Source organism: Saccopteryx leptura, chromosome 3, assembly GCF_036850995.1.
Source record: "Saccopteryx leptura isolate mSacLep1 chromosome 3, mSacLep1_pri_phased_curated, whole genome shotgun sequence".
Classification (NCBI taxonomy): Eukaryota; Metazoa; Chordata; class Mammalia; order Chiroptera; family Emballonuridae; genus Saccopteryx; species Saccopteryx leptura.
In genome coordinates, this window is record NC_089505.1 from 187,760,409 (window position 1) to 187,785,171 (window position 24,763).

Consider the following 24,763-nt stretch of genomic DNA (forward strand, 5'->3'; position numbering starts at 1 on the left):
AGATAATTACTAGACTTAGGGTGATTACTTTGTAAAGTGTATAAATGTCTTGGCATTATATTGTACACATGAAACTAATATAATATTGTATGTAAACTATAACTTAAAAATAAAAATTTTAAAGTAAAATATATAACACTAAGCCATAAAAAGAAATAAACTCTTTTTTTTTTTTTTTTTTTTTTTTTTTTACAGAGACAGAGAGTCAGAGAGAGGGATAGATAGGGACAGACAGACAGGAATGGAGAGAGATGAGAAGTATCAATCATCAAGACAGGAACTGAGAGAGATGAGAAGTATCAATCATCAAGACAGGAACTGAGAGAGATGAGAAGTATCAATCATCAGTTTTTTGTTGCAACACCTTAGTTGTTCATTGATTGCTTTCTCATATGTGCCTTGACTGTGGGGCTACAGCAGACAGAGTAACCCCTTGCTTGAGCCAGCAACCTTGGGTCTAAGCTGGTGAGCTTTGCTCAAACCAGATGAGCCCGTGCTCAAGCTGGCGACCTCCGGGTCTCGAACCTGGGTCCTCCGTGTCCCAGTGTGATGCTCTATCCACTGTACCACTGCCTGGTCAGGCAAGAAATAAACTATTGATACAGCTAACATCCCATGTGAATCTTCAGAGAATCATGGAGGGGAAAAAGCCAATCCCAAAAGGTTCTATACAGTGTGAAAATGTACATTTACATGTACATGGTCCCACATACTTAGGTAACATTCTTGAAATGACAAATTATAGAAATTGAGAACAAATTAGTGGTTGCCAGCTGTCAGGGAGGGGTGGACGTGGCTATAAGAAGGTAAGAGTAGGAAACCTTGTGGTGATGGAAATGTTCTGTATATAACTATCAATGTCAATATCCTAGTTGGGGTATTATACTGTAGTTTGGCCAGATGTTTTCTTTGGGGAAAACTAGATAAAAAGCACATGGGATGTCTATGTGTTACTTCCCACAGCTGCATATAAATCTATAGATTTCTCAAAAGAAATCTCAAAAGAAACATTTAGATAAAAAATTGCCTGGCCTGCGGTGGCACAGTGGATAAAGCATTGACCTGGAATGTTCGGGTCACCAGTTTGAAGCTGTGGGCTTGCCTGGTCAAGGCACATACGACAAGCAAGCAGTAAACAACTAAACTGAAACAGCTATGAGATACTTCTTACTCCCCCGCCCCTCTCTCACCTCACTCCATAAAATCAATCAATAAAATCTTAAAAAAAAAAAAGTATACTGAATGTGAGGCAATTCACCTTCAGGAAGAGGTTCTACTGTCTGCAAATAATTTTAAATGATAATAAAATTGATTTAAGAAATAGATGGTTCAAGCCCAATAACATCCCTTGTAGGGCCTACAAGGTGGAAAGGTATGGAACATCTACAGTGCCTATAGATGTTTTTGTGTGGGGATGTTTGTAGGGGGGACAAGGGGGACATGGGTTTGCTGATGAGCAATATAAGCTAATTGTCCCTTTTTCTCATTTTCCAGCACTCTCTAGTTTGTCATCTGATTTGATAGCCCATCTACCATTGTGACATCCCTAAGGATTGTCCTCAAACTCTATGCCTTGATATCTGGTATCCTAGGATAGTCCTCTTCTAGCCCAGGGAGGAGCAGAAGTAAGGTTTCTCCTGTATTCCTAATGAGAATAAGTGTTGCTGCTCTTTGTAGACCAGTGTTGGGGTTAGTTTTGTCTGCTGTTGATGTTTTTCTTATATTCAGGGATGAGACTATGGCCTCTCTCTGAGATGCCGTCATGCCAGCTGGAAACAGGGCCACCTTGTTTGTGCGAGCCTAGGAAATCCTGGAGGCAGTCTTTATTTTAGAATGACCTTTATCAAGGAAAAGTACTTAAGGCATTTCCAAATGTATCAGGCTGTCCACAAAGATGAAATTTGGTTTTGTTTTCCCCCTTTCTGGTGAGATTCACTAGGGGTCCTCAAATAATCTTGTGTCACAGAAAATAAACAGGTTGTCCTAAGAAAGGTAGGTGCAGGTCAGGTTCTCTGGAATGATTGAAGGTAGGCTTTCTTTCTCTCTTTTTAAACATTTACTTGTTGATTTTAGCAAGTGAGGAAGGGAGAGAGACAGGAAGATTGATTTGTTCCTGTATGTGCCCTGATCGGGGATTGAACTGGCAACCTCTGTACTTTGGGATGATGGTCTAACCAACTGAGCCATCCAGCCAGGGCAAAGGTAGATCTTCTTACAAGGAGAGCAAGTAACATTGTTGTCTAGTGAGAGGGGTGTCGACAGGTATTTTTTGCTATGAGATCTTCTAAAAAAAAGAACAGCCAGACCTCTATGGGTCCCAAGAAAGGACCAGGGAATCATGGAATAGCAAGTGTTGGGAACTGTCTTGGAGACTATTAAGTGTTCTTACAAGAAAACCACTTTTCTGAATTAAATCTTGGTCCTGTATTATATAAAATAAAGAATGGTTATATACCTTAACACCAAAGAGAGAAAATCATAATAATTATGACATTTGATCATATTTTTATGAAACATTTTACCTCTTATAATATTTCACATCAGGTATCAATGAAAGAAATCGCCATGTTTGTATTCTAGCAAATTAAAAGTCTTTAAATGTTTTGTATCACTGTGAACTCAAAAGAGAAGTGGGTAACAAGTGAATTGAGAGTGTGGGAACCAAACCAGGATAAAACAGTACAACACTATCTTGAAGGCTAACAATGAGAAGATCTTAAACATGCTATATTTTTTAAAAATAAAAGAATGACTCTAAAAGCTTGAAATCAGTAAGATTCATTCGTTCGTTCATTCAGAAAGTGTTTGCTGAGCACCTACTATCAGCCGCTGTTTAGGGCAAAGATAACTCAATTCTGAGCAAAAACAGACCCTGGTGGCTTGGTACTCTGGTGTCATGGAGCGTACAAACTATGGGAGAAACAGCATCTAGTGCAAAAAAAGATTGCAAACTAAATTGCAATCATCTTGAAGACATGTGTATGGCTTTTGAAATAGAGGCATTAAGTGGGGAAATTTTTGCTGATGTTACATGTTCTCCTTCAGTGCAAATGTATATAGCCTGTCTTTTTCACAGACCTTAGGAATAGTAGATAATCATGCTGGAACCTCATTCATTCCCAGGGAAAAATAAAATGATTTCAGAGTAGTGTCAGTCTCAGTTCCTGTTGGGATTTTTTTTTTTTTTATCTTGCAGGCTTCCCTTTATATATACTATGGTTCTATATTTATAAAAATATGAATATAAATGTAGATGTTATACAAAAATATCTAAATGTAGATGTTATATAAAATATTACATAAATGCAGCTGTTTCCATATATATGGGTACATAGGCTGTCTGGGGGAGAAAGGAGAGAAATATTTCATTTAAAATTTGTTTCTGAATTGTTTGATTTTGTCACAGAGATACATTGTTTTGCAACATTAATTATGAGACTGACGCGCTACCTACTGTGCTTACGAGGCACCTGCAACATTAATAAAAGTCTATATTGAACAATCTCTGGACTGGGCTTGAAGTGGAAGGGGGGAGGCTAATATTTGCAGAATTGAAATAGGATAAAAACATTCTGTTGCAATATGGTAAACTGAGCTCATGCTGAGTGAAGTCTTCCCATCCAAATCCCTAGAAATAGAAAAAAAAATTTTTTTTTAACCTAAATCTTTAGTCCCCCAAAGAAGAAAATCTTTTGTAGATCAGAGAAATTCTTAGTAAGGACTAAAAAATAGAAAGCTGAAATTAGTGTAAAAGCATACTGTAATCAAAACATCCATAGAATACTTCTATATAAGGTGGGAACAGCTCCAAGGAAGCCCTAGGCCTACACAGGGATACAGTGATACAGGTATAGCACCCTGGCTCTCAAGCATCCTGCCCCAGGACCCCAGCAGAAGCAGAGAGGAAGATCAGCTCCGGAACTGGAGCATGATGTGCCTACCAAAGTGATAGCAAATTTTTACAATATTTATCTGGACTACTTTGAGAATAATACACTAAAGTAATTGACCAGCAAAACTTCAAAGACCCATCTAGTTATTTTAAGGATGAGCATAGGATAATGAAAACTCTGTTTTAAGTTATATATTGTGTTTCTTTTTTGAAAGTGCAGTAAAAATGGTCTAAGGTGTAGATAAGATCTCAAACATCTACCAATGAACACACAGTGCACTCACACTGTCCCAATAGAGGTGTGACTTGATGTGAATCTCATGATCTATACATAGACTGACCCTTGGCAAAGTGGGCGGGGGGGGGGGTGCTCTGAGAGTGGTCTGAGTGGCATTGGGTGGATCAGCAGGTCAGATGTGATATGATTAGGGCTCCTGATGGTAAATTTCTCTCGTGCTGGACTGCTGAGTTAATGCAGACCCCCTCAATGCTGACCTTACCACCCCTCATTTCCTCCCCAACCCACAGCTCTCCTCATGCTGAGCAGCTGTTTCTTCCCTTTTCCTGGGTCTTCCAGCCTCCGGGGCCTGACCATCCCCCCCCCCCCTCCCCTTGACCCCTCGTGGGTGCACCACGCGTCTGTCCAGTGTAAGGAAACTTGGCCTCCACTCCTGGAAATGACCTTGCAGTGGAAACCGAGGATGAAGAAATTCTACTTTGAGCGATCGTGGCTAGTCCGGTGAAGGAAATGAGGAGGGCGCTGTAGTACAAGCTAACAGACTGGCCTGCGTAGGGTGTCACTGGACCCTCCTCTGCCCGCCTGGGCCCCAAGTGACTCACCCCAGTTACCCTCTTCCAAGGTCCCCCTGGAGCAGCGCCATGCTTCCGTGCCCCCCCCCATCCCCCCAACCCCCATTCCCACGCCTTGGCAAAGCCAGGGGGACTCGGGCAGTGATCTGTGTGGCACAGGACGACGCCCCCCCTCCCCCAACACACACACCCAGCCAGTCCCAGCCTTGTGTTGCTCCGGCCCAGGCCCGCCCTCTGGGCCCCAAATGCAACCCGCCTCGGCCTCCACCCTATGCCGACCCTTTCCAGGGTGAAGAGCCGGGACTCAGGGAGCGCTTCCGCCTTGGGCGCAGCGTGGGGGAGAGCGTGGGATGCAGACTCCAGGGAGAGAGCCAGGTAGGGCGCGGAGGGGGCTCCTGCCAGGCCCAGCCTCTGAATGCAGCGGGGAGAAAGGGACCCCAAACTGCTCCCGGGCGGACCTCGGGGGACCATCCTTCCCTCCCCCAGCTCCACGAACCAAGGCGGGAGCGGAGCTGGGTGCGCCTGGGGTTCGCCCAGCGGTGCCTGTCGCTCCCAGGGACTCCTATTCCTGGCGCCGGCCCTTTCCGGGGCTGTCTTACCGGGAACGCCGCGCCCTGCGCTCCATGACTCATCCTAGCGCTTTGCCCTCTGACTCACCCTGGCATTTGCCCTAGTGTTCCGGGGCCGCTGGGCCGTCAACCTCTCAGCCTTACCCCTCCTCGCCTTACCTTCAACCCTCCGGCCTAAGCCTGGCGTTCTGATCCCTCGGGCTCTGGATGAGGGAGGCACGGTGGTCTTCCTCCCAAGCGACCACTTTCCTTATCAGCGAAAGGACCAGACCTTGCTTCTTCTTGAAGAATTCAGTCAAGAAATGAAGTGCAGCAAGTAAAGGAAGGATTTATTGTAGGAGTACACCCAGAAGAAGGGTCTGAGCCAGCAAGGAAAGGGGGCCTTGGAGACAGATGCAGGGGGTTAGCCCAGGTGGAGCTGACGCTGGCCTTTGCTCCTCTGGTTGCAAGTCTGCGGAGTCTCTTAGAGCTTATGAGAAACAGAGAGGCAAGCAAATCGGGTTAATAAGAGGGGGATGAGAAGATGAGGAGACATGTTCCAGGAGGGAGAGCACTCTGGGTATTCCAACCTAAAGGCTTTTAAGGGTGGAGAGCTTAGGGGAGGTCCCAAGGGAGGATTAAATAGAATATTCATTAGCTTTCCAGGTGTGTTCCTTTAGGGTCTGGTTTACATGATTAGTCCGTGCCAGAGTAGGAGGTCATCAATTGGTGCAGCTGGTCCTGAGGTCCAGTGGTTTTGCTGCTTTTTCTAGGCTTGGAGCTGAAGCACAACTTAGTCCTATATGTATTTGATGTGGATCAGAACCTCATTGTCCTGGAGGCTTAATGCTTGCCTTAAGGGATATTTTCTGGTCCCCTTTTCACTCCTCTGCTAAGGGGCAGGAGGTCTAACCTACAGGACTAGCAAGCAACATGCCAGGGACAAAAGGTCAGGGGAGGGTCTGAACCACATGACTGCCACATAAACAGTCATATGCTTGTGAAGGAAAGGTTACTCTGGGGGCAAGATCCTTGTTTTCCCAGTCTTTCCCTTTGCTAGGCACCCAGAACTTTCTGTGCCTGACATTACAGTCCTTGCTCTGCTCATGTCTATCTACCTGCCTACCACACCCCTAGTCTGGTAATTGTGTGCAGGATTTTAGTATCTAAGCTTCCCCATTCGTCCCTCAGCCATCATCCCTCCACACATCTGCAGCCTTTAGTGTCCTCAGAGATCCTATGCTCACTCAATTCTAAGAACCCTCACTGCCGCTCAGCCATGGACACCACATGTGTCCCACATGGACTAATCCCCCCAAACTGCTCAATTGTTCAGGTTCTTTATTAAAAATTAAATTCACTGGGGTAACGTTGGTTAATAATATTATGTAAGTTTCACCCTGGTTGGTTGGCGCAGTGGTAGAGCATCAATCGGCCTGGCATGTGGAAGTCCCTGGTTTGATTCCTGGTCAGGGCACACAGAATTGACCATTTGCTTCCCCACCCCTCCCCCTCTTTCTTCTCTCTTCTCTCTCTCTCTCTCTCTCTCTCTCTCTCTCTCTTCCTCTCCTGCAGCCATGGCTCAGTTGGAGCAAGTTGGCCTGGAGCACTGAGGATGGCTTAATGGCCTCCACCTCAGGTGCCAGGAATGGCTTGGTTGCTGAGCAACTGAGCAGCAGCCCAGATGGGCAGAGCATTGCCCCCTGGTGGGCTTGTGGGGTGGATCCCTGTCCTGAGGCATGCGGGAGTCTGTCTTTCTGCATCCCTGTTTCTCACTTAAAATATATACATATATTATGAAAGTTTCAAGCATACATACAGTTCTATAATACATAATCCGTGTATTGCACTGTGTGCTTATCACCCAAAGTCTAGTCTCGTTCCTTTGTTACCTGAATGAGCTGGGTTTGGGGCAGCTCCTTGCACTCAGACAATCAAAAGAGACAAACTGGACTGAGTGTATAAGAGTGTCTTTAATTCAGAAATACTGGTACACTGTGAAGGCAGGGGAATCCTGTCCACAAAGCGGCCTTAACACACTCTTGGTGCTGGCAGTTCTTATAGGGTTCAAGGAAAAAGAAAAAAAGTAAAAGTTTATGCAGTCAATCATGTAACAATGTTCAGGAGGCGGGGGTTCAGCTGCAGAAACATCTCTGCAAGTTCTGGTGTAGCACAGGCTGAATTAGCACAGTCCTAGCTGATGTCCTTGGTAAATCTTCAAGATAGCCGGGGTCAGGTGTCTCCCAAGAACAGCTGGGACCTGGAGCCTCTGGGAACTATCTGTGAAAAGGCTCCCTATTTTCTTAGGATGCAAAGTAAACATTTAAGATTGGTAAACTGAGTTTCTAATTAATATATAGGCCTTAACTTTTCACAGTAAATCCTGTCGTCAGGCTTTTACAAACAACTAAACTCCCCTAATTGTCAAGTCCCTCCCCAATGTAAGCTTTCCCTGACATTTCTGCAAAAGTAGACTTTTTTTGCTACATTTCAAAGTAAAGGCCAAGGAGCCATTAAGAGAGACTAGTAAAAGCAGATTAACTATCTCCTAACCCTTACATATCTCCTATTCGTTACAACTAAAAAACTGCTATTACTGAACCCAAATTTCTAACTTTTGGGCTCTCCTATCATCTTCACCATATATTTGACCCCCTTTACCCTTTAATACCTTCTCTCCACACCCTTTCCCCTTTGATAATCACCATACTGTTGTCTGTGTCTATGAGCTTGTTTCTTTTGCTTATTCTTTTGTTGCTTTCTGTTTTATGTCCCACATATGAGTGACATCATATGGTTCTTGTCCTTTTCCATCTGACTTATTTTGCTTAGCATAATATTCTCAAGATTCATGTATGTTGTCACAAATGACAGTATTTCATCCTTTCTTATGGCTGAGTAGTATTCCATAGTATATATGTACCACAACTTATTTATCCAATCATCTATTGAAGGACACTTAGGTTGTTTCCATGTATTGGCCACTGTAATACTAGAATGAACATAGGGATACATATATCTTTATGAATAAATGTTTTCATTTTTGGGGGTAGATACCCAGAAGAAAGATTGCTGAGTCATAAGGTAGCTCTAGTCCTAATTTTTAAATGAATACTGTTTTCCATAGTGGCTGTACCAGTGTACATTCCCACCAGCATTGTATGAGGGTTCCTTTTCCTCCACATTCTCTCCAACACTTATTTCTTGTATTTTTTTCTTGTATTGTTGTTAATAGCCATTCTAACAGGTATGAGTTATTATCTCATTGTGGTTTTAATAAGCATTTATCTGAGAACTAGTTAAGTTGAGCACCTTTTTATGTACCTGCTGGTCATTTGTATGTCTTCTTGGGAACAGTGTTTATTTATATCCTCTGCCCATTTTTAAACTGGATTGTTAATTTTTTTTTTGTTCAGTTGTATGAGTTTTTTTATGTTTTTGATATTTTCTCTTTGTCAAAGGTGCAAATTCTTCTCCCATTTGGTTGGGTTGTGTTGTATCCACTGGGTGCGAGAACAAACGTTGGAGACTTTCAGGAGTGTAGATGGTACTTTACTGGCCAGTTTAACCTGCGCAGGGGCGAACTCCCAAGATGTCTGGAGATACCGTACTCACAAGAAGCTGCAAACGAGAGTCGCGCCTGGCACTTACAGCTAGGTCCTTATATATCCTAAGTGAGCAAGCATTATACAGAAGCAGATGTGGCAGTTAGCTATTCGCTAGGGAGGTTGCATGCAGCATAGCAACAGGGGCCGGAGCATAGCAACAGGGGCCGGGTTTAGCTTAGTGGCGAATTTCAAACATAAACTTCTTTGTTCTCAGCCTCACAGGGGCCCTATCAGCACTCCCTGTTCCTGCTCCTTCAATAGTTACACTCTGGCAGCCACAGCACATCAGCACTCCCTGTTCCTTCTCCTTCAATAGTTACACTCTGGCAGCCACAGCACACCTCCCTGAATCTAACATTCCCCCATCTCTTTTGGGCATAAATCAAACCCTTGATTCTTCATCAGTGGGTAGAATGGTATAAGGTTGGGACAGAACTATTAACTTGACTACATCTACCCTCTTCTTTACGAACTCAAGGAGCTTGTTAAGGATTATTGGTCCAAAGGTAAGAGCCAATAAGAATAATAGAAGGGGTCCAGCAATTGCAGATATGAGGGTAGTTAACCAAGGAGAAGTCTTGAACATAGAGGCATACCAGCTAGGGCTGTCTTCTTCTAGGTTCCTATTCTTTAATCTGTTTGCAAGTATCTTGATATTCTCTCTAATTACTCTAGAGTGGTTAGCGTAAAAACAACATTCTTCTCTTAAGGCAGCACACAGTCCTCCTTGCTCAAGGAGGAGGAGGTCTAGTCCTCTCCTATTCTGAAGGGCTACCTCAGCGAGGGAGTCTATTTGCTTCTCGAGATACATTACCTGGTGTTGGAGAAGTGCAATATCTTTGGAGAATGTCTTGGATAGCTGTCTGAGGGTGAGTTCCCCTTGAATGAGGGATGCTGTCCCTAATGCTGCTGACCCTGCAATTCCTATGGTAGCTATGATAGGGATAAAGAGTGGAGTTCGTTTTGCCCACCTCGGGGGAGCAACAAGGAATTCGGGGTCTCCCCCATACAGATATACCTGTGGAATAATATAAGCACTTACACAAAGTTCAGGATGAGTGGGGACTATACACTTGAAGATACCTTGAGTGCACACAAACTATAGTCCTTCAGGTGCCTTCGTTACTTTTGGGCCCTCTAGGCTGGCAGGTAGGGTTTCTTGGTTAAGGCAATAGTCACTGTAATTGGAATTACCTAAGGTGAAATTTGCCAGGAGGTAGCAGGTTCCTTTCCCAGGTGTTATTCTGTGTTATCTGCTGTCCTGATTAAAACCCATTCCTGCAACTCTAGTCCCTTACTGGGTAAACAATAAAAAGTCATTAGTCCTAAGTGGAGGAGAAGGTGAGCTTTAGAGGCTCTCCAGGGGTCTGCTTGACTTGCCATCTCTGAGATCCTTCATCGGGTGGTTGGGCCGGCTTCACGTTGGAGAGGTGGATCCAGTAGGGCTTTTCAGCTACCTTAATAGCTGTGGGTGTACTCAGGATCACCTGGAACGGTCTATTCCACCGCGGCTCAAGGTTGCCCCATCTGTGGTTGAGAATCTACACCTACTGTCCAGGCTCCGGTGGCTCCGGTATTCGGGAGCTGTGTTTCGCATTCGATTGGGCTGATCTCTGGAGGGCCTGCACCTCGCTTCTGATGTGCTGCAGGGCCTGCAAGGACTTGAGGAAATTATGATTAGAAATCTCTAGTTCCCCTCTGGTCAATCGAGGTACAAGGGGCACAGGTTGCCCAAATAAGATTTCATAAGGGGTCCATTTATTGAGGTAGGGGGTACATCTGGTTCTAAAAAGGGTGAAAGGGAGGAGCTCAACCCAGTTTTTGCCGGTCTCCCCTCTCAGCTTAATTATAGTTTTCTTCAGAGTCCTGTTCGTTCTTTCTACCTGTCCTGAACTTTGGGGCCTATAAATGCAATTTCCAATTAATACCTAACTTAGTGGCTAATTCTTGGGATATCCTGGATAAGAATGCAGATCCATTGTCTGATCCTAGGGCTAGGGTAATGCTATATCTAGGTATGATTTCCCTTAGTAAAACTTTGCAAACTGTGGAAGCAGCCTCTCCTCGCGTGGGGAATGCTTCCACCTATCCTGAGAAGATGTCTACTAATACTAATAGATACTTATAACCTGACTTCCTAGGGGTCATCTCTGTGAAATCTATTTCCTACAGTTCTCCCGGAGCTTTCCCCTGATACCTCACAAAGAGGGTAGCTTCTTATTCTGCACATTTACTCTGGCACAGATGCTGCACCTCGAGACAATGGAGTGGACAATATCCCTGATGTTGGGCCCTATATAATACTTCCTGATAAGTTGTTCTAGCTTGTTTTGTCCTAGATGGGTACTAGTATGAATATCTCCTACTATTTCTCTTACTATTCCCTGGGGTAAATAGAGCCGGGAGTCTGGAAGCTCTATCTCTGCTGATTTTTCTTTCCTTTCAACTGCATCCCTTCCTGCTCTTCTTCTGGGGAATATCTAGGATCGGAGGTAGCGTTGGCTTAGGCAGCAGTGGCAGAAGGCTTTCTTGTGGCCCAGTGGCTGCCTCTCTTGCAGCTGAGTCTGCTAGGTTGTTACTGTTTATAATAGGAGAGTACCCTCTCTGGTGTCCTTTGCAGTGAATGATGGCAACTTTGGTAGGTAGCCAAATGGCGTTTAGGAGGGCAAGAATTTCATTGCAATTTTTAATGTCTTTTCCCCCTGCTGTCAGTAAGCCTCTCTCCTTGTATATGGCTCCGTGGACATGGGCAGTGGCGAATGCATACCGGCTGTCAGTGTAGATGTTGGCAACTTTTCCCTCTGCTATCTGTAAGGCTCAGGTTAGTCCTATTAGCTCTGCCCTTTGTGCAGATGTTCCTGCGGGCAGTGCTTTCTGCCACAGGACCTTATTTTCCATGGTCACTGCTGCCCCTGCATGTCGCTGTCCATCCTTAATAAAACTGCTCCCGTCAGTAAAGAGGGTCAAGTCTGCCTTCCCGTCTGCTTGATCCCTTAAGTCCAGGCAGGAGCCAGTCACTGTGTCAAGGATTTGTTTGCAACTGTGGACCAAAGTGGAGTCCGGTATTGGCAACAGGGTCTCTGGGTTCAGGGCAGCAGTTTTGAGGAACTGAACAGATGGAGGGTTCAGCAGCTGAGCCTGATACTGCGTTAGCCGTGCATTAGATAGCCACCTGTCAGGAGGTGCTCGCAGCACTTGCTCTATGTAGTGTTCCCTAATGACTTTGATATCCTGCCCTAAAGTCAATTTGCTAGCCTCCTTGACTAGTATGGAGGTGGCAGCAAGCGCCCTCAGGCATGTTGGCCATCCTGAGGCTACAGGATCAAGTTTCTTGGACAGATAGGCGAGAGGCCTCTTCCATGGCCCAAGTTCCTGGTTCAGTACCCCTAAAGCTACCCCTCCCTTTTCTGCTATAAATAGCTGAAAGGGTTTGGCCAGATCTGGCAGGGCCAAAGCTGGGGCAGTAACCAGGGCCTCTTTAAACGCTTGGAATGCTTGCTTCTCCCTATCTGTCCATGTGAACTGCTCTTCCTTACCCCTGGTCAGTTCGTGCAGGGGTTCAGCTAGTTCTGCAAAGCCTAATATCCACAGTTGTCAGTATCCTACTGCACCCAGGAATTCTCGTACCTGCCTTTTGTTAGTAGGCTCGGGGATCTGCAAGACCGTCTGAATTCACTGGCTGGACAATGTCCTTTGCTCTCCCTGTAAGTTATACCCCAAATAACTTACAGTTTGCGTCACAATCTGGGCCTTTTTGGCAGAGACTTGATACCTCATTCGCCCGAGATCTTGTAGCATGTCCAAGTTAGCTTCCTCACACTCTCCTTCGTCCTTGGCAGCTATGAGGATGTCATCCACATACTGGAGCAGTACATACAATCGACGGATGGGAGGAGCGGAAAGCCTTCAGATCTTTGCTGAGGGCTTCATTAAAAATGGTGGGGGAATTCTTAAACCCTTGTGGTAGTCTGGTCCAAGTGAACTGCCCCACCAGTCTATTATCTGGGTCATTCCATTCAAAGGCAAAGATCTCTTGGCTCTGAGGTGCCAGGGGAATACAAAAGAAGGCATCCTTCAAATCCAGGACAGAATAATAGGTATGGGTTGGGGGCAATGAGCTCAGTAAGGTATATGGATTGGGCACCGTGGGATGAATAGTCTCTATCTGCGCATTCACTTCCCGCAAGTCCTGGACTGGATGATAGTCTTGGCTCCCTGGTTTCTGGACAGGAAGCAGCGGGGTGTTCCAGGCCGATTGGCACCTTCAAAGGATGCCTGCCTCCAGCAGGCGTTGCAAGTGCCGGGCGATTCCCTGTCTAGCTAGGGCTGGGACCGGGTACTGCCTGATCCTAACTGGTCTAGCAATGCTAAGCAGTTGCACCAGGACAGGCGGTTGGTGAGCGGCCAAACCTGGGGGGTTGGTTTCCGCCCAAACCTCAGGTTCCCCTTCCTCGGCCTCCTTACCTTCTAGGATGGTGGCAAGTAAGTGTTCTTCAAACAGTGGGACAGTTACTTCCATGCTGACCTCTGCCTCTTTGTTCCCCATAGGGCTTTCCTCCCGTCAGAAGGTTATGGTGGCCTGAAGTTTATGCAATAAGTCCCTTCCAAGCAGTGGGTAAGGGCAGTCTGGAATGACTAGGAAAGAGTGGGTGATGGTGCCTCAACCTAAGTCAGTAATTCTTGCGGTGGCCCATGGGTAGGCTTCTGCTTTGCCCGTTGCCCCTATTATCTTAGTAGTTGCCTTCTGCATCTGGCCCTGTGGTTTCTTTAGGACTGAATAGGTGGCTCCCATGTCGACTAGGAAGTCTAATGGTTTTCCTTCGACTGTTAAGGTGACCATGGGCTCCTGGGAGCCGACGGGAATGGAGCCCTGGCCCCGTCAGTCTAAGGTTTGGAGCAAGACCTCTGGGGCTTGTTTTGGCTTCTGGCTGTCAGCCCTCAACTTTGGGTACTCTCTCTTCCAGTGTCCTTTCTCCTTGCAATAGGCGCATTGATCCTTGTCTATTCGCTGTCCTTGGCCCTTCCTCTGTCCCCCTTTTCCTTTGGGGGGAGATTTCTGAGCAGCAATCAGGATCTTGGCTACCTCCTTTGCTCTGCCAACTTCCAGATCATCCCTGTTAATATATACTTTCTGGGCTATTTCTAATAGCTTACTCCTATTCTCTTCCTCGAACCCCTCAATCTTCTGAAGCTTTTTTCTTATATCAGAAGCGGCTTGAGTCACAAAGGCTATGTTTATTAGCCTCTTGTTTTCTTCCGCTTCTGGGTCTAAGGGGATGTACACTCTATATGCCTCCATGAGTCTCCTAAGAAGGCTGCCGGTGATTCCTCCCTTCCCTGGATGACCTCACTTACCCTGCTAAAGTTGGTTGGCTTTCTAGCTGCTGCCTTGAGCCCCCTCAACAGAGCCCGGTGATACTGGAGGAGCGCGTCCCTTCCCCCAGTGGTATTAGGGTCCCAGGTAGGAGGTTGAGACGGGAGAGCACCTTCTATTTCCCTTCTTCCCTCCCGAGTTTCCCTTTCTTCTCCCAATACCGCCTTAGCAGCTTCTCTCATTATTCTGTCCCTTTCTTCAGAAGTGAAGAGGGTTTGTAAAATCTTCTGACAATCGTCCCATGTGGGCTGATGGGTCCTAAAAATGGTCTCAAGGAGAGATATCAGTCCCTGAGGTTTCTCGGAAAATGGGGGATTCTGATGTTTCCAATTGTATAAATCACTAGTGGAAAAAGGCACATAGATGAGGTGAGGAGGTGCCCGTGGGCCAGCATCTGGTGCCGGTGGCACCTCCCGGAGAGGCAAAATGGCTGCGCCTCCCACACCATAGACCGCCCCTCCTCAGGTGTGGGACGGGCTCGAGAGCCCGCTCATGTCCTGCCGTGAGGAATCTGGTTCCTCCTGCCGCTGATAGGGTGGAGGGGAATTCACCGGGTCTAGGTGGTCCTCTGGTGGTCCAGGCAAAACAGGGTAAAGTCTGGACGGTTCACCAGGCTGTGTCTGGGAATGGGCTTCTCCCTTTTCTTCGACCCTCCCAACTTTCCTATTCCCGTAGCGAGACAAACCGCTCGCCTGCCTCACTTGCTGTCCTTCAGACACTTTCTGATGTACCCAGGCTGCTCGGTGGCTATATCTACCCACACATCTATTATATATACAGGTATTGGTCTGGGTGGGGAGCCCTATAAACCGTGGCTCTGACAGCAAACAAAGTTGGAAGGTTAAAAGTGCCCTCTGTGGGCCATCCCACACTAAATGTAGGCCATTCCAGCTGGCTCAAGGTCCGGAGGAAACCTGGACTCGGCTGCAGACCTCCGTACCCCTGAGCCCTCTTCTGGAAATCAGAAAAATTCTTCAATAGGCACTCGAGCGGGGATCCCGGCACAGACTCCTGTTGTCCCATCCTAGATGACTCAGGAATAATGAGAAAGGGTAGGATACAGGCAACACACACTATTAACACAAGGAACACACTTGTCTCTCTCACACTCAACTCAGTCATTCAAGCTCAGACAAAACGCAGCGCAGCGCGGCACAAAAAGGATTCCTAATGTGACCAGTTACACCTAAAGTTAACAAATCCAAATATCCAAATTTCAGAGAGCGGCGTCCCACTTCTGAAAGCCCTGGGTAGGTTACCGGCAGCGTCCCACCTACTACCTCAGGATTGTGTGCTCCGGAGCCTAAAAGCTAAACCAAATGAGGATCCTCAGTGAATACTTACTCAGCTCGAGCTGTCCTTCTGGTCTCGGACCCAAAACTCCTCCAAGGGAGAATCCCAGGCAAGCCCCCCAAAATGTTGCATCCACCGGGTACAAGAACAAACGTCGGAGACTTTCAGGAGTGTAGATGGTACTTTATTGGCCAGTTTAACTTGCGCAGGGGCGAACTCCCAAGATGTCTGGAGACACCGTACTCACAAGAAGCTGCAAACGACAGTCGTGCCTGGTGCTTACAGCTAGGTCCTTATATATCTTAAGTGAGCAAGCATTATACAGAAGCAGATGTGGCAGTTAGCTATTCGCTAGGGAGGTTGCATGCAGCATAGCAACAGGGGCCGGAGCATAGCAACAGGGGCCGGGTTTAGCTTAGTGGCGAATTTCAAACATAAACTTCTTTGTTCTCAGCCTCACAGGGGCCCTATCAGCACTCCCTGTTCCTGCTTCTTCAATAGTTACACTCTGGCAGCCACAGCACACCTCCCTGAATCTTAACAGGTTGCTTTTTTGTTTTGTTGATTTTTTTTTCTGTGCAGAATCTTTTTAGTTTGATTTAGTCCCATTCATTTAATTTTGCTTTTACTGCCTTGTCTTTGAGGTCAAGTTTAGAAAAGCCTCTCCAAGATTAAGGTCCATAAATTTTATATCTATGTTTTCTTAATGTATTTTATTGTTTCCAGTCTTACATTTAAGTCTGTAATCCATTTTGAGTTAATTTTTGTGTTTGATGTCTAACAGTCTAATATCATTGTTTTGCATGTGTCTTTCCAATTTTCCCAACACCATTTGTTAACAAGGCCTTCCTTTCTCCATTGCATGATTTTTACTTCTTTGTCTAAAATTAGTTGCCCATACACATGTGGATTTATTTCTGGGCTCTCAATTCTGTTCCATTGGTCCGAGTGTCTGTTTTGATGATTGTATTAGCTCCTTCTTTAAAACTCTTTTGATCTTTGTTAATAACTTTCTGATTCTTTTTTATGCTTTTCTGGCCTATCTGGCTTCTTCTTGTCTTTTTCTGGCTCTTTTTTCTCCATTTTCCATTTTCTATTGGCATTCCCTGGGGGTTCCATGCTCTTCCTGGAAAACTCCCCAAACCCCTGACTTCACTCCAGTCACTTGGTGATGACCCCCACAATGATACTGGTGCTTAGCCTTGAATCTTCCTTGGAACCCCGACCTTACCATATCAAAAACAAAATTTATTTTCTCCTTTAAATTCATTTGCTTTCCTGTTTCCCCAATCTTGCTGGTTGTCAGCCATTTGCCCAATGGGCCAAGTCAGTAATCTGAAAGTTATGCTGGATTCCTCCTTCCTAACTGTAATCTCCAGGGGGGTTTTCGGGAAGCAGCTCTGTTCAGCCCTGGTCTGGCTTGCTGGTCTGGCAGTGGCCACGTCTTGGAGCAGTCAGTCTCTCCTCCACACCAGTCTACACTGCCCGTGCCAAATGATACAGTAATAACAAGTTACTTATCTCCTCAAACATGCATACTTCCCCAAGTTTTCTTGTCCCTGAGTTTGGAATACCCTTTTCTTGGGTGTCACCTGCTTAGCTCATCCTTATTCTTTAGATCTCAGCTCAATTGTCATGGTTTCTTTGACAACTTTCTTGGTTCCCCAGAAGAGGCAGATTTAATGGTGGGCACACCAAGCATGTACCCTGAGCCCCAACTTCTGATCGACCCTGCAAAACTTCAACTTTATGACAAGGGGTCCAATATTTTCTTCTGCGCCTGGGGCCTCAACCAACCTTAATCCGCCTCTGTTCCCTAGCCAGACTTCTTGTTGCTGCTTTTATGGTTTTTTGCTCAGTATACTTTGTGCCGTTACAGCACACATTACATCATATTTCGTGTGTTTGCTTATCCATATGAGGAAAACCCTCAGTCCAAACTTACTCCTGAACAGGGAATAGCCTAGTTCTTTCCTCTTCCTATGTTTCTCTCCTGTGAGATTTCTTTATTCCTCATACAGAACACTTTACTTCTGACCCTCTGGTCACCAAATGTGTGTTTTTTCCCCCACAGCACCAGTTGGCTGTCCTACAATTTAACTCAATTATGACACTTCTGACTTGGAGACAGGTTAAGGGTTCAGTCCCACAAGATTTCCACACCCTTTAGATGGCAGTTGCATGTAGTAAACTCCCAGGTCACCAACAACTTCTGTCTGAGTTGGCTACAAATTGGAGGTTTCCACAACGGCCCCTCCTGCCAGTCTGATTAATTTGCTAGAGCAGGTCACAGTACCAGGGAAACACCCACTTACCTTTACCAGTTTATTAAGGATCTGATAAAGGATTCATACGAACAGACAGATGAACAGATACATGGGTGAGGTCCGGGAGGGTCCCAAGTGCAGGAACTAATGTGCCCGTGGGTTGGGGTGCATCATCTTCCCAGTGTGGATGTGTTTTCAAACCTGGAAACCCCCCAAATTGCATCCTATGGGGTTTTTTGGTGGATACTTCATTATTAATCATGGTTAATCATTAACTCCATTTTTAACCCTTGTACCTTCTCAGGAAAATGAAGGGTGAGGATGAAAATTCCAAGTTTCTTCTTCTTTTTTTTAAATACCAACATTTTAACCATGATTTTACCTCTCTGGTGAGCAGTCTTTATCCAGGAGCCCACCTAGAGTTCATCAGAACAAAAGCCAATGCTACCCTCCCCCATTCCCACCCCACAATTTACAAAGGTTTCAGGAGCCCTGTGTCGGAAACTGGAGTTAAAGACCAAATGTTAGAACAAAAGCTGCTCCTTATGCACCGACCTATGAGGGTTTCAGGAGCTTTGTGTCAGGAACAGGAAGCAGAGACAAATTTATGGTTTTTCTATTCTCTCACAATACCTTGAGACCAGGGACCATGTCCTCTATCATCATATCACTTAGTGTAGCTTCTGGCCTACAGTAGGTGCTCAATAAAAGTTTGTGGAATAAATGAAATGATCATACCTCCTGTTTGTGTGTCACGGTTATTATTTTATGAATGCTAGATAGTCCAAACAATAAAGTTATATGGCTGATGAGCAAACATCAAGTTATCCAAGAATTACGTTTTGAATGATCTAAAGACTTTGCCCATCATATTGCTTAGAGATGACTCTTGGGATAAGAACTTCCCACAATCTTTGTGAAGATCTTAAATTGACTTTGGAAGTGGCGTTGGCCCCTGGGAAAGAGAGAGAAAGTATGTGTGTTTCAGGGTGGGTGTTGGGGCGGGAGAAAGGGAGGTAGCAGGAGTGACTAGATGATAGAGCCCCTCCCTCAGCCCTTGCTACTTTGTCCCTGGATTTCAGTAAACAGTTACCTTCCTGCTAAGGGACTGAGAGCTTCAGTACCTCAGGGTCGATGGTCACCTAGAAAGTGCTGGAACTTTTTAAAGCCTTTGTTTAAAAAGAATAAAATGTGCTGACCACCCTTCCCCAAGCAGGAATAATGAAAATGCTTATCTTACGTCCCTTTTTGCTTGTGTTCTGTGATACCCAAGAGTGCATGTCCAAATTAAACCTCTTGCCCTTTGTGCGGAATCCAGTACATTTTCAAGGGATCCCACTCCCTGAGCACTGAGCAGCCTCTGGGTCTCCAGGGTCACTGTTCTGCATTGCAAGTCCAAGGTTAGCTCCTCTGTCCTGGAGCATGCCCAGCACCAGGACAATGGGGTCTGAAGGGGCTTGTTGCATACACCGTGGCACAATTCACAGACTGGCTGAAATTTGCCTCATAGCTGCTAAGCCCTGGCATTTGAGAGCACACTTTCCTTGAACGTCTCATGAAACCCATCTAGTTCCCTTCAGTGATGACCTGGGACCTCAGAGGAAGGCTTCCCAGAGTCAGCTGCTCACAATCAGTTATTTAGTACTCATCTAGCTATTTTTAAAATCTATGATCAGGAATTATCAGTTCTTTTTACTATTTTATATTTATTTTTAGCTATTATTTATTTAGCTATTTAATTTATTATTATTTTTATATATCTGTTTCTTAAAATCTTATGATCAGGCATATTAAAAATACCCAGAGTTACAAGATTCTTTTAACTGAGATTTTTAATAGGATAATATAATTTTAAGAGAACTGAATAAAATAACTGAATAAAGTGAAATAACTGAAACCCAGATTTGGAAAAACATCTTTTAGATTTCAGGTATGTGAATCACACCACCCCTGTCTCAAAGCCCTTTTACTTATGGATACCTGTCTTGCAGGTGCTAAGTTAATATATCAGCCTGAAAAGTGCAAATTTCATCTGAGGCATGGGATTAAAGATGACTTAGAAATAAAGTATACTCATGCTTTGCCCACTGCGAGCTCTGTCACACCTATGCCTTTGCACATGATTGTACTCTGATTAAGTTGTTTTCCCACTATCTAGCTCAGTGGTTCTCAACCTGTGGGTCGCGACCCCGGCGGGGGTTGAATGACCAAAACACAGGGGTAGCCTAAAGGCCGCCGGGGTCGTGACCCACAGGTTGAGAACCGCTGATCTAGCTGGATAATCACTCCTCACAGAAGACCCAGCTCAACTGACAGCACTGTGAACCCATGATGAGCCCCACGGAGTTACTCTCTCCACCCTCTGTTCTCATCATTCTATGTGTGCGTTCCATTAGAGCAGCTGTAAAGACAATCTTTCCTATCCCTCAGAAATTCTAAAAAAGGAAGGCCCATGTTTTATTCAGTTTTACTTCTCAACTTCTTTGTGACCTGATATAGTTGTCAGTACAATACATGTTTAATAAATGAAGTTTGGGGTTTTCCAGCTCTGCTACCTAGTGGGGCTTCAAAGGTATACATATACTGTGGGGAGAGTTTACAAAATCCAGGTATCTGACCATTAAAAGTGGTTTGTGGTGTTGAATGAACTTAAATAGAGTCTGGAGGGTTTGCTAGAAATAAATGATAGAGATTTATACAAGGAGTCTTTGCAAAAAAGAAACACAACTAGGCAATACCCAGAGTGTTGCAAAGAAGAAATAAACACTGAGGGTTCTATAGTATAAAATACATTCTGGAGAAAAATCAGTCCTGCATTCTTAGCCTTTGCATTGGCCTGACATGATGATCCTCGATCAGTAGATTTCAAACACTAGTCTGCCGACCAGTGCCAGTCCACCAGAAATTTTGTGCTGGTCCATGGAGTGGTGGTTGAAAACCACTGCTCTAGATGACCAGTAGTCTGGACAGTGAAAATTGGGTGGTCTGTAGATATGAAAATTCTTTCCTTAGTCCTTCAGTGGGTAATCAGGATATTTGATGGAAATCAAGCATTAGCACAGGACTAGAGAAGTTCAAAAGTTTAGTTTCCAAACAACTTAGGCTAGCTTAAACAAGAATAAAATCATTTCCTTATACCTCAACCAACTTGATGTTAGTAATTTAGCAGCTTGACTATAGTTGTTGTGATGGAACAGTGAGATAATGAGATAACGGACGTCTTGCCACACAATCACAAAACCAAATTAGGTAATTAGGAAACTTTTATTAGCTAGTTATGCACGCGGACCACATGGAGGGCAAAGCCCTTCAAATCAATGGGTCCGGACTGCAATTTGGAGTTAAGTTTTATAGGGAGAATTACATACTGATTGAGGAATGGGCAGGGGAGAAAGCATAGCAGTAAAACAAAGCAGTGAAACAAGCTTTCTTACAATGTTTATCTATAGGGTTAATTCAGGGAGAAACACTCTGAGAACACCTGCTACTTCAGAGCTAGTCCAAGGCCATAGTCTGGGAGACTGGCCTCAGGGCCAAAAATAAAAAGTATCTTACTTTCAGAAAAATTAATTCTGCTAAAAGTCTCTTTGTGTTAGAGAAAGTAATTTTTTTTCAAAAATTATTCATGTTAAGAGCCTTTCTTTTTCACACTTCATAGTGACTCTATTTTATTTATTTATTCCTCAGTGGTTAAAAAACGAGTCACTTTTTTTATTAAAAAAATTGTACAATAGAAAATAATGAAGTAGGGCAGGAGAACACTGTGTGGTTGCATCTCTCAGACCATTACCTTCATAATTATGGGAATGGAAGAGGTAAGTCCATGCTGGATTTTCTCAAGAATTACAGTAGAGAAAGAAAAATGAAGGTTAGGTCTAGATTGAAGGGCCCTCGGTTTACCTCAATTGCAGGTTTACAGTGATGTTTTGGGGAAGGAAAGCTGGTGAAATAAGGTATCTCCCCTAACATGTAGTCTCTATGAGTCTGAAGGGAAAGCTGGGGAGTGACCACCTGGAAAAATATATTCCAGTGTTGGTGCCTAATCCTCTGCTAAAATATTTGAGGTGGCCTGACCTGTGGTGGCGCAGTGGATAAAGCGTCGACCTAGAAATGCTGAGGTCGCCGGTTCGAAACCCTGGGCTTGCCTGGTCAAGGCACATATGGGAGTTGATTCTTCCAGCTCCCCCCCTTCTCTCTCTCTCTGTTTCTCCTCTCTCTCTGTGTCTCTCCCTCTCCTCTCTAAAATGAATAAAAAAAAACAACTAAGCTTTAAATATATATATATAAAATAAATAAATAAATAAAATATTTGAGGAAAGAAGTCAGGTTCTTTGTCACAGTACCAGGAAGCACTGAAAGAAAGCCAAGTTCTTTGCAATAAATCCAGGGGCAGGGAGTATGGTGGGAGCATATAGGGCTCAGAGCTTAGGGTCCTCCCCAGACTGCCCTTAAATAAGAAACTTGGAGAAGACTTCCGGCCTGCACACCTCCCAGAGAAATGGAATGCGTGTCCTTTATTTACCCAGTGCCTGCTGTCTCATCAAAGCTCTGCTTCTTACATTTTGCCCACTTTAGGCAATGTGTTATTTTAAGTTAGCCTCTTCAATGAACTATAGCTGGCAGAAGGAAAGGTGACTTGTATTTTGTCCTTGACAGGGGTCGATCTGCCAGCAACACTCTGTATTCATGAACAAATAACATGTTCTCTGCTGCCTGCCTGGTGTTTGTCTTTTAGAAGTGATCCATGATCAGAACAGGTATCTCAAAGGAGTCTCTAGGAGTGGTCTCCTTTCTTTGAAAGAGCTGTTAGGACATTAAACAGGAAAAGATATTAAATACTGTGATGTTGTCAACTGGGTATTGCCATGTGTCATTTAAATAACTTTTCTGTTGCTTGTAGAAGACACTGTGATGTTAATTATTGAAGGGAACCAGAATTTGCCTACTCAAAATATGCATTTTGGGATATTATGAGAAAAAAAGACTCAGAAAGAACCTTGATTGTCCCCCTTTACCTGCCTAAAGAAATTTAGACAGAAAAACCCGCTTAATGTGAACTAAGTTTTGCAGACAGGGAGACATGTAGCAAAGTCTACCATATTTTTTGCTCCATAAGATGCACTTTTTCCACCCCCAAAAGTGGGGGAAATGCCCGTGCATCTTATAGAGCAAATGTTCATTTTTTTTTAGCTGCTGCAGGGCAGTGTGCCAGTAAACATGTAGAATGAGTGCCAGTGGGAGCATAATCATACCCACCACAGTGGCATGTGGAACCCCAGCAACTGCTGAGTGATCTGGTTCCGGTTTCCACAGCTGCATGCTGCACAGGGGGAAGGCAAGCCACGATGTGTGGGCGCATTCATCTGCATCATCGAAGGCAGACGTGAGAGGTGCGCTGCAGTAGTGGAGGGCTGCGCTGCAGCTGCTGGAGCTCTGTGTGAAGTGCTGATGTCACCTGCTGCCCTATTAGTGCTTGACCAGTTTAGAGCTCATATTAGCAAAACCACACACACAAAAAACTTTAAAGAAGTGAAGACTCATCTAGCTGTAATTCCTGAGAGTCTTACCAGCCAGTTGCAACCTCTCGATGTTTCCATCAACAAACCATTTAAAGTCTTTATGCGAGAAGAGTGGAACAAATGGATGGCTGCTGGTAATCATGCTCTGACACAAAGTGGACGAATGAAGAGACCCGCTATCACTCAAGTTTGTGAATGGGTGAAAACATCATGGCAGTCAGTGAAGAATGAAACCATGGTACGGTCATTCAAAAAATGTGGCATTAGCAATGCCTTAGATGACACTGAAGATGGTATCATATATGAAAATAGCAAACAAAGTGATACCAGTGATTGTGAACAACTGAACTTCTTAAATTCTGACACTAGCGATGATGAGTTCCTGGGGTTCCTGGACAATTGGAAGAGTATTTGAACATCAAAGTCTCTTCTCATTTGTTAATAACAGTGCTAATGGTTGTTAATACTGCTGTTGAGTTTACAGTGCTGAAATATTATTATGGTATATTTTATTAAATACTTTAACACACCATTTGGTTTAGAATAATTTTTTTTCTTATTTTCCTGCTTAAAACTCTAGGTGCGTCTTATGGTTAGGGGCGTCTTATGGAGCGAAAAATACATTATTTGCTGAACTCCCCTCTCAGCTCCATTGTTTCTGTGTGTCCTAGCAATAATTTGTTGACCACATGTTTGCTTTTTCTTATCTGCCTGTAGATTGCCTGCTTTCCTTTGGAAATCCAGACCCTTGCCTCTCTCTGCTTTGTCCAGAATGGCAACTGCTCCAAATGTCCTCAGGTCTCATATTCCTGTGAAACTTTTGAATATACATAATAAACCTGAAGTTTTCTTCTATTAATCAACCTATCTCATGTTAATTTGATTATTAGTTCAGCCAGAAGGATTTAGGAAGGTAGGGAGAAAATTATTGTATGCCCCCCCAAACACATTATCTATAAGAAAAACCAAATGAATGTATTTAGTTGCCTGAGAACATTATATCTTCTGCTATAGGGCAAGGGCCTTAGCTCCAGAACAATCTTGGTGTTTTGTGCTATAAATGTGGGGTAAATGTTTATTTAGTTAGATTGGGTTAGGTAAGCAATGACCTAATTATTGATGGTTTAACCCAGGGGTCCCCAAACTTTTTACACAGGGGGCCGGTTCACCGTCCCTCAGACCATTGGAGGGCCTGACTATAAAAAAAACTATGAACAAATCCCTATGCACACTGCACATATCTTATTTTAAAGTAAAAAAACAAAACGGAAACAAATACAATATTTAAAATAAAGAACAAGTAAATTTAAATCAACAAACTGACCAGTATTTCAATGGGAACAATGCTCCTCTCACTGATCACCAATGAAAGAGGTGCCCCTTCTGGAAGTGCAGCGGGAGCCGGATAAATGGCCTCAGGGGGCCTCATGCGGCCCGCGGGCCGTAGTTTGG

At 44.5% G+C, this 24,763-nt stretch overlaps 1 protein-coding gene across 2 annotated transcripts in view; it reads left to right on the forward strand.

Annotated features, from left to right (window-relative positions):
* Positions 1–24,763, forward strand: part of LOC136400418 (serpin B6-like) — a 91,991-nt gene that overhangs the window by 1,034 nt on the left and 66,194 nt on the right. Inside the window, exon 1 of one of the 2 annotated variants that reach the window (XM_066377055.1) lies at positions 5,059–5,077. The exons of the other annotated variant lie outside the window; for it this stretch is intronic. The gene's annotated coding sequence lies outside the window, so the exon portion shown is untranslated. Of the gene's footprint in view, positions 1–5,058; positions 5,078–24,763 lie in introns of those variants that run through there. 2 annotated transcript variants of the gene reach the window in all.